This window comes from Salvelinus sp. IW2-2015, unplaced genomic scaffold (assembly GCF_002910315.2).
Source record: "Salvelinus sp. IW2-2015 unplaced genomic scaffold, ASM291031v2 Un_scaffold1499, whole genome shotgun sequence".
In the NCBI taxonomy this organism is placed as follows: domain Eukaryota; kingdom Metazoa; phylum Chordata; class Actinopteri; order Salmoniformes; family Salmonidae; genus Salvelinus; species Salvelinus sp. IW2-2015.
This window is the reverse complement of record NW_019942947.1, coordinates 121,345-129,713: the sequence shown is the minus strand read 5'-3', so window position 1 is coordinate 129,713 and position 8,369 is coordinate 121,345. Positions and strand designations below refer to the sequence as shown.

At 42.6% G+C, this 8,369-nt stretch overlaps 1 long non-coding RNA gene across 1 annotated transcript in view; it reads left to right on the top strand.

The window, feature by feature from the left end:
* Nucleotides 1-4,212: 4,212 nt before the first annotated feature.
* LOC139024433 (uncharacterized) overlaps nt 4,213-8,369 on the top strand; it is a 69,122-nt gene continuing 64,965 nt past the window's right edge. Inside the window, exon 1 of the long non-coding RNA XR_011475737.1 lies at nt 4,213-4,417. This is a non-coding gene — a long non-coding RNA (uncharacterized lncRNA). The remainder of the gene's footprint in view (nt 4,418-8,369) is intronic.

The following is an 8,369-nucleotide window of genomic DNA, read 5'->3' as shown; positions in this document are numbered from 1 at the left end:
TCAAACACGAGACGTATGTAGCAGGGTCTACAGACAATCACGGATTACAAAAAGAAAACCAGCCCCGTCGCGGCCATCGACATCTTGTCCCTTTGAGGACAATACAGTGCCACTGACACGGCCCGCTACCAAAGCCTGTGGGCTCTCCTTCTCCGTGGCCAACGTGAGTAAAACATTTAAACTTGTTAACCCTCGCAAAGCTGCTGGCCCAGACGGCATCCCTAGCCGCGTCCCTCAAAGCATGCGCAGACCAGCTGGCTGGTGTGTTTTACGGACAAATTCAATCAATCCCTGTCCAGTCTGCTGTCCCCACATGCTTCAAGAGGGCCACCATTGTTCCTGTTCCCAAGAAAGCTAAGGTAACTGAGCTGAACGACTACCGCCCCGTAGCACTCACTTCCGTCATCATGAAGTGCTTTGAGAGACTAGTCAAGGACCATATCACCTCCACCTACCGGACACCCTAGACCCACTCCAATTTGCTTACGCCCCAATAGGTCCACAGACGATGCAATCGCCATCACACTGCACACTGCCCTATCCCATCTGGACAAGAGGAATACCTAGTAAGAATACTGTTCATTGACTACAGCTCAGCATTTAACATCATAGTACCCTCCAAACTCGTCATTAAGCTTGAGTCCCTGGGTCTCGACCCCACTCTGTGCAACTGGATCCTGGACTTTCTGACGGGCCGCCCCCAGGTGGTGAGAATAGGAACAAACATCTCCACCCTGCTGATCCTCAACACTGGGGCCCTGCAAGGGTGCGTTCTCAGCCCTTTCCTGTACTCCCTGTTCACCCATGACTGCGTGGCCATACACAAAGCTACAGTGGTAGGCTCGATTACCAACAACGATGAGACAGCCTACAGGGAGGAGGTGAGGGCCTCGGAGTGTGGTGTCAGGAAAATAACCTCTCACTCAAGGTCAACAAAACAAAGGAGATGATTGTGGACTTCAGGAATGATTGTGGACCCCCCCCCCCCCCCCCCATCCACATCGACAGGATAGAAGTGGCTCAGGTGGAAAGTTTTAAGTTCCTCGGTGTACACATCACGGACAAACTGAAATGGTCCACCCACACAGACAGCGTGGTGAAGAAGGCGCAACATCGCCTCTTCAACCTCAGGAGGCTGAAGAAATGTGGCTTGTCACCTAAAACACTCACAAACATTTACAGATGCATAATCGAGAGCATCCTGTCGCTGTATCACCGCCTGGTACAGCAATTGCACCGCCCTCAACCGCAAGGCTCTCCAGAGGGTAGTGCGGTCTGCACAACACATCGCCGGAGGAAACTCCAGGACACCTACAGCACCCGATGTCACAGGAAGGCCAAAAAGATAATCAGGACAACAACCACCTGAGCCACTGCCTGTTCACCCCGCTATCTTCCAGAAGGCAAGGTCAGTACAGGTGCATCAAAGCTGGGACCGAGAAACTGAAAAACAGCTTCTATCTCACGGCCATCATCCTGTTAAACAGCCATCACTAACATAGAGAGGCTGCTGTCAACATACAGACTCAAATCTCTTGCCACTTTAATAAATGGATTTAATTAAGGTATCACTAGTCACTTTAAATAACGACACTTTAATAATGTTTACATGTCCTACATTACAATCTCATACAGTGGGGCAAAAAAGTATTTAGTCAGCCACCAATTGTTGCCCAGCAACAGCCCCAAAACATCATTGCTCTAGAGGAGATCTGCATGGAGGAATGGGCCAAAATACCAGCAACAGTGTGTGAAAACCTTGTGAAGACTTACAGAAAACGTTTGACCTCTGTCATTGCCAACAAAGGGTAATATAACAAAGTATTGAGATAAACTTTTGTTATTGACCAAATACTTATTTTCCACCATAATTTGCAAATAAATTCATAAAAAGTCCTGCAATGTGATTTTCTGGATTTTCCTTTCTCATTTTGTCTGTCATAGTTGAAGTGTACTATGATGAAAAATTACAGGCCTCTCTCATCTTTTTAAGTGGGAGAACTTGCACAATTGGTGGCTGACTAAATACTTTTTTGCCCCACTATGTATATTTGATTTCAATAAGAACTACTGCATCTTGCCTATGCCGCACGGCCATCCGTCATCCATATATTTATATGTACATACAGTGCCTTGCAAAGTATTCAACCTCCTTGGTGTTTTTCCAATTTTGTTGCATTACAACCTGTAATTTAAATGGAATGGACATACACAAAATATTCCAAATTGGTGAAGTGAAATGAAAAAAATAACCTGCTTAAAAAAAGAAAAAAAAAAAAAAAATGAAAAGTGGTGTGTGCCTATGTATTCACCCCCTTTGCTATGAAGCCCTAAATAAGATCTGGTGCAACCAAATACCTTCAGAAGTCACATAATTAGTTAAATAAAGTCCACCTGTGTGCAATCTAATTGTCACATGATCTCAGTACATATGCACCTGTTCTGAAAGGCCCAGAGCCTGCAACACCACTAAGCAAGGCGCACCACCAAGCAAGCGGCACCATGAAGACCAAGGAGCTCTCCAAACAGGTCAGGGACAAAGTTCTGAAGAAGTACAGATCAGGGTTGAGTTATAAAAAAATATCCAAAGTTAAATCCATTATTTAAAAAATGGAAAGAATATGGTACCACAACAAACCTGCCAAGAAAGGGCCGCCATTAAAACTCACCAACCAGGCAAGGAGGGCATTAATCAAAGAGGAAACAAAGAGACCAAAGATAACCCCGAAGGAGCTGCAATGCTCAACAGCGGAGATTGGAGTATTTGTCCATAGTACCACTTTAAGTTGTACACTCCACAGAGCTGGGCTTTACTGAAGAGTGGCCAGAGAAAAGCCATTGCTTAAGAAAAAAACTAAGCAAACACATTTGGTGTTTGCCAAAAGGCATGTGGGAGACTCCCCAAACATATGGAAGAAGGTACTCTGTTCAGATGAGACTAAAATTGAGCTTTTTGTCCATCAAGGAAAATGCTATGTCTTGCGCAAACCCAACACCTCTCATCACCCGAGAAAACTATCCCCACAATAAAGCATGGCGGTGGCAGCATCCTGCTGTGGGGATGTTTTTCATCGGCAGGGACTAGGAAACTGGTCAGAATTGAAGGAATAATGGATGGCACTATATACAGGGAAATTCTTGAGGGACCTGTTTCAGTCTTCCAGAGATTTGAGACTGGGACGGAGGTTCACCTTCCAGCAGGACAATGACCCTAAGCATACTGCTAAAGCAACACTCGAGTGGTTTAAGGGGAAACATTTAAATGTCTTGGAATATCCGAGTCAAAGCCCAGACCTCAATCCAATTGAGAATCTGTGGTATGACTTAAAGATTGCTGTACACCAGCGGAACCCATCCAACTTGAAGGAGCTGGAGCAGTTTTGCCTTGAAGAATGGGCAAAATCCCAGTGGCTAGATGTGCCAAGCTTATAGAGACATCTTAATTCTTGTTTTCTTCACAAGAAAAAATATTTAGCATCTTCAAAGTGGTAGGCATGTTGCGTAAATCAGATGTTACAAACCCCCAAAAAATCTATTTTAATTCCAGGTTGTAAGGCAACAAAATACGAAAATACCAAGGGGTTGAATATTTGCAAGCCACTGTATTCTTATTCATCCCTTTACATTTTGTTTATAAGGCAGTCGTTGTGATATGCTAGATTACTTATTAGATATTACTGCACTGTCGCAACTAGAAGCACAAGATTTCGCTACACTCGCATTAACATATGTAGTGACCAATCAAATTGGATTTGATATGTACTGAACAGCAAGTTGTGATCTTTGTCCATTTGAATAAGGTGTAATGGGTATACAGCCATATACTGATTACCACAGCAGTGCTATAACTTTAATAGTGTCATCTATCCTTCTATATCTGACCATAACTACAGTATAAAAGTACTATAACAGTGTCATCTATCCCTCTATACCTGACCCTAACTACAGTATAAAAGTGCTATAACTTTAATAGTGTCATCTATCCCTCTATATCTGACCATAACTACAGTATAAAAGTACTGTAACTATAACAGTGTCATCTATCCCTCTATCCCCGACACTAACTACAGTATAAAAGTGATCTAACTATAATAGTGGCATCTATCCCTCTGCCTTTGAACCATAAAGGTTCAAACTAACATTCAAACTAAAACAAATTTAAAAAGAAACAAAAATGAAAGTAAAAACTTGAAGCTTCAGGTTACAAGACTCTTCAAACTAAAACAGATACCAGATCAAACAGAGCACAACACACATCTATCATTAAATATAAAACCTGTCAAACTAAAAGAAAACCAATGAAAAGCCACATTGGTATAGAAATCAAATAGTTAAATTGAGGAGCTGAAGTAACCTTGGTCACCTCACATACTTTTCTGTTTTTCTTTGTATTGAAGGTGGAGTTGATAGTGTGTCTGTCAGAGGTCAGGAATCAGAGGGAGGTGGAGAAGGAGGTGCAGGAGAAGAGCCAGCAGATAGACCAGATAGAAGTGGAGCTCCACAGGCTTAGAGATGCCAGCCCTGGGTGGGGTCCTGAACATGGAGGGTTCCCAGCACTGTTGGACAGAGAAGCAACTCAATCTGAGACAGACTGATAATGGAATTTATATGTTTAAATTAATGATTAGAATATTCCACCCTGAAAACATATAATATCTGTACAATATGTCTTTATTGTATCTTAAACACAGACTGTCTGAGCAAAATTCAGTGCCGACCTGACTAGAGATTTGGGAGAGGACAGGGAGTACTTCTCAAGGTCTCAAGGTTTCCCTAATCTTTGTCGGCTGGGTAGTGATACWGTATGTGCGTAGGATACCTACTGTTTGTGTGTGGAAGTATGTGCGCAGCTATAAAATTGATGTTTTTGTATTCTTGACTTTAGAACGTTCTCTGAATAAACTGTACTAGCCTTTTGCATAAGCTGAGTCTTTGACTAATTATTATTATACCCATGGTCTTACAAACCTCGGGGATTAGTCAAAGCTATTGATTGTTWGTAATTAGTAATTATCATTGGGATTGAAAATTCTCTTGACACAGACACCAAGCCATACAGAATGACGTTAACCCTTAGTAAAGGAATTAATTATTTGTTAACATTTTAATTATATAGGCTGCATGTAATGTTATCGTTTGGTATAAGACCTAAAACGGATCTAATCTTGCATGGGGGCCTTGTCTGTGTCTTAGAACATGGCCAGGAATAATCATGTTATCGCTTCTGGTGTGTTCACATGGAGATACAGTATCAAACACAGCTTTAGAGCCTTAACTGGGGGAGGGTGAGCCCCCAATCCTCAATCAACCCTTAGCTCTCGCCCCCTGAGATCTGAAACGTTTGAAAAGGTATGAACAATCCTGTCAATAAAAGGTGACACTCTTATTGTATGTTATCCCAATCAATACTGCATTTGTACTCTGCAGGTACAGTGAGTTCCTCGTATAGAACTCTGTCCATAAAGGAAGGAGAGTTGATCACTGCTAAAGGCCAGCAGGATGAGTTGAGACAGCGGCTGAAGAACCAGTTTGACCAGCTTCAGGTCATGTCCAGGAAGGTAGTGAAGGACAGGTTAGTCAAGCTACAGACCATGTCCAGGAAGGTAGTGAAGGACAGGTTGGTCCAGCTACAGGCCATGTCCAGGAAGGTAGTGAAGGACAGGTTAGTCCAGCTATAGACTATATCCAGGAAGGTACAGTATGAACAGTAGGATCATGCATTGAGCGGGTAGATTTGTAGATGAGGCTGTATGTGTGAATCAGACCTGGGTCATATATCTTTAAATACTACAGCTGCTCATGATTTAGCTTAACTGGCAGGTAGAGTTTGCCCTTTTGGGACTATTCAGTTGTTTCCATTGTGTCTAAATATAGCACACACACACGTTATATTCAGTTCACCTGTTTACATGACGGTATGAGGAACTAACTCACGGTAATGGAGGAGGAGAATGACACCCTGATGCAGGTTGCGACACACCTTTCCTGTTACTTCATCAGATAAATGTGTTTACACGCTACACTTCCTCTTAAAGAGACAAAGTTAGAAAGCCTGGCTCACGGTTAGGAAGCCTAAATACTTGTGTGTCTGTAATGTACACTAGAATAGAGTACAGCATATCTACTGTGTGCTGTTGGAAACTTGCTGTGTTTGTGACTGTTACAATTAGAGCAAAGTGAAAGTTAAGTCAAACTTGAAAAACATCCTCTTTCTAACCACAGAACAGAAGTGTTCCAACCCCTGCCTCTCCAGTCTGAAACATGGTTACACCTCTTTCTGCTTGAGTCAGGTTTTTTGTGGTTCTAAGAGAGAAGCCTTGCAAAGATCTTAATGACACAAAAATACATTATAGTGTGATTGTTACGTTCCCCAGTTTCTGTGTTGTAGTTTGTGTATTTGAGTATGTGTTTCAGGAGATGGCTTCCTGAATTCTCCCCAAGCAGCTGATTGGTCAGCCCCATTGATGATTGGAGCTGACCCCGCCCCCTCGTCAAGTTACAGCTGTATCCGCCAGCTCCGCCCCCTCGTCAAGTTACAGCTGTATCCGATTAGACTCCTTCTGAAGCTATATAAAAGCCAGTGTTCCGTTCAGGAGAAAAAGAATGCAGAGAGAGGGAGATTATAACTGAGAGATTGATTGTGATAGAGGGTTTGATTGTAATATCCTGAGATCATTGCTGAGAGAGGGATCATTGCAGAGGGTTATATCATATGCTGGTTGTGTTCTCAGAGAGATCATTGCTGAGAGAGAAGGCTGATGGCTGTGGGTTATTTACTGTGTTAGTTGTTGCTGGGAGCAGCTTTGGTATGTTCTGTGTTTGTTGCTCAGTCAGATAGAGCTTATTTGATGTCCTGTGTTTCTCAGTTTGTTTGTGTAATTGTTTAATATTCTGTTTCATTTGTTCCCAGGGGGGAAGGGGAAGGCACCTAGGGAGTGCTTAGGCAAGAGGCCCGCGGACATATACCTGTAGTATATTCACTGTCTAGGCACACTAGGTAAGACCTGGTGGACCACTCCTGTATTTGGTTAGCGCCAGGTGGTGCTAAATTAGGTGTGTGGTAGGCAGTAGATAGGAGGGTTGGATATTTACGTTCTTTGCTTTGGTTCCGTCCAGCCCTTTTCCCCATATTACCTGTGTAAGGAATACATTCCTAGTAAATGGTAATTCTCTGCCTTTTGTCATCCTTACTCGCACCTACAGTCCATACCTCTTTCACTTCACGGAGAAGTTGAGTTGTAGCAGGTGTTGCGTTCCCTCTTCATAGAGGCGTGCTTAACAGTGATGTAACTTTTGCTCCATGGGTGTCTAAGAAAATAGACTAGTGCATTGATGAAGCATTCCTTGACATAAATGAGAAACTTCAAAGATTGGCAGGTAATGTTAATGAAAGGGTTTWGATAAKSTATCTCCAACAACACAGGGYTTACATCTGGTCACTGGATAGGTTGTACTGCCCTCTAGTGTCAGTAGTATTAACAGACATGAACTAAGTCTAATGTCAAGCCAATATCAATACAARGTATTTCTCATTGMTCCATTGATTCTGCGATCCTCCAAACKTATTGTCTTTGTGAGAAGTCTTGCACAGAAAGGGTGTAGATCACAGGAGGTTGGTGGAACCTTCATTGGGGAGGATGGGTTCATGGTAAGGCCTGGAGCTGAATGAGTGGAATGGTATCAAATACAACAAACACGTGGTTCCCATGTGTTTGATGCCATTCCATTTGCTCCGTTCCAGCCATTATRAGCCGTCCTCCCCTCAGCAGCCTYCACTGGTGTAGATAATGTATCTCCAGCAACACAGGTCTGTCTTTAACTCTGAATTGTGAAGGGAATCATTCAGTGATCATCAAATGTGATCATTATCAAATATGATTTGATGTTTGGAGGCTCAGAATCTCTGCTTCCCCAGGAACAGTAGCTACTGGGGATCATAATAAACGTGTCTTCAATGAGAGATCCTGAAAGTGGTTGAGTCAACTGAAGAGTCATAATCTTCCAACTGATCCTTTATTCTGACTGATGCATAGAATGCTTGCTACAGCTCCAATCATATTATTTTCCAGAACCACAAGAGGATTGTCACAAATATAATCATATTATCAGTTGACTCTGTCCATGTCCATATCACCATGTCACCATGTCAGCATGTGCTAGAATATAATTTATCTGTTTTTATGAGTCTGCACACCAGTGAGTCCGTTGTAACAAAATAAGTTTATTATTTAGAAAGAGCATACATCCGGACACTGGCTAGGTGGCAGTAGCATGTAGCAGTGGCATTAACAGATATGAACTAAGACTAAACAGGAAGCAGCTGAATTCAATGTAAAAGAAAGGGTTTAGATAATGTATCTCCAGCAACA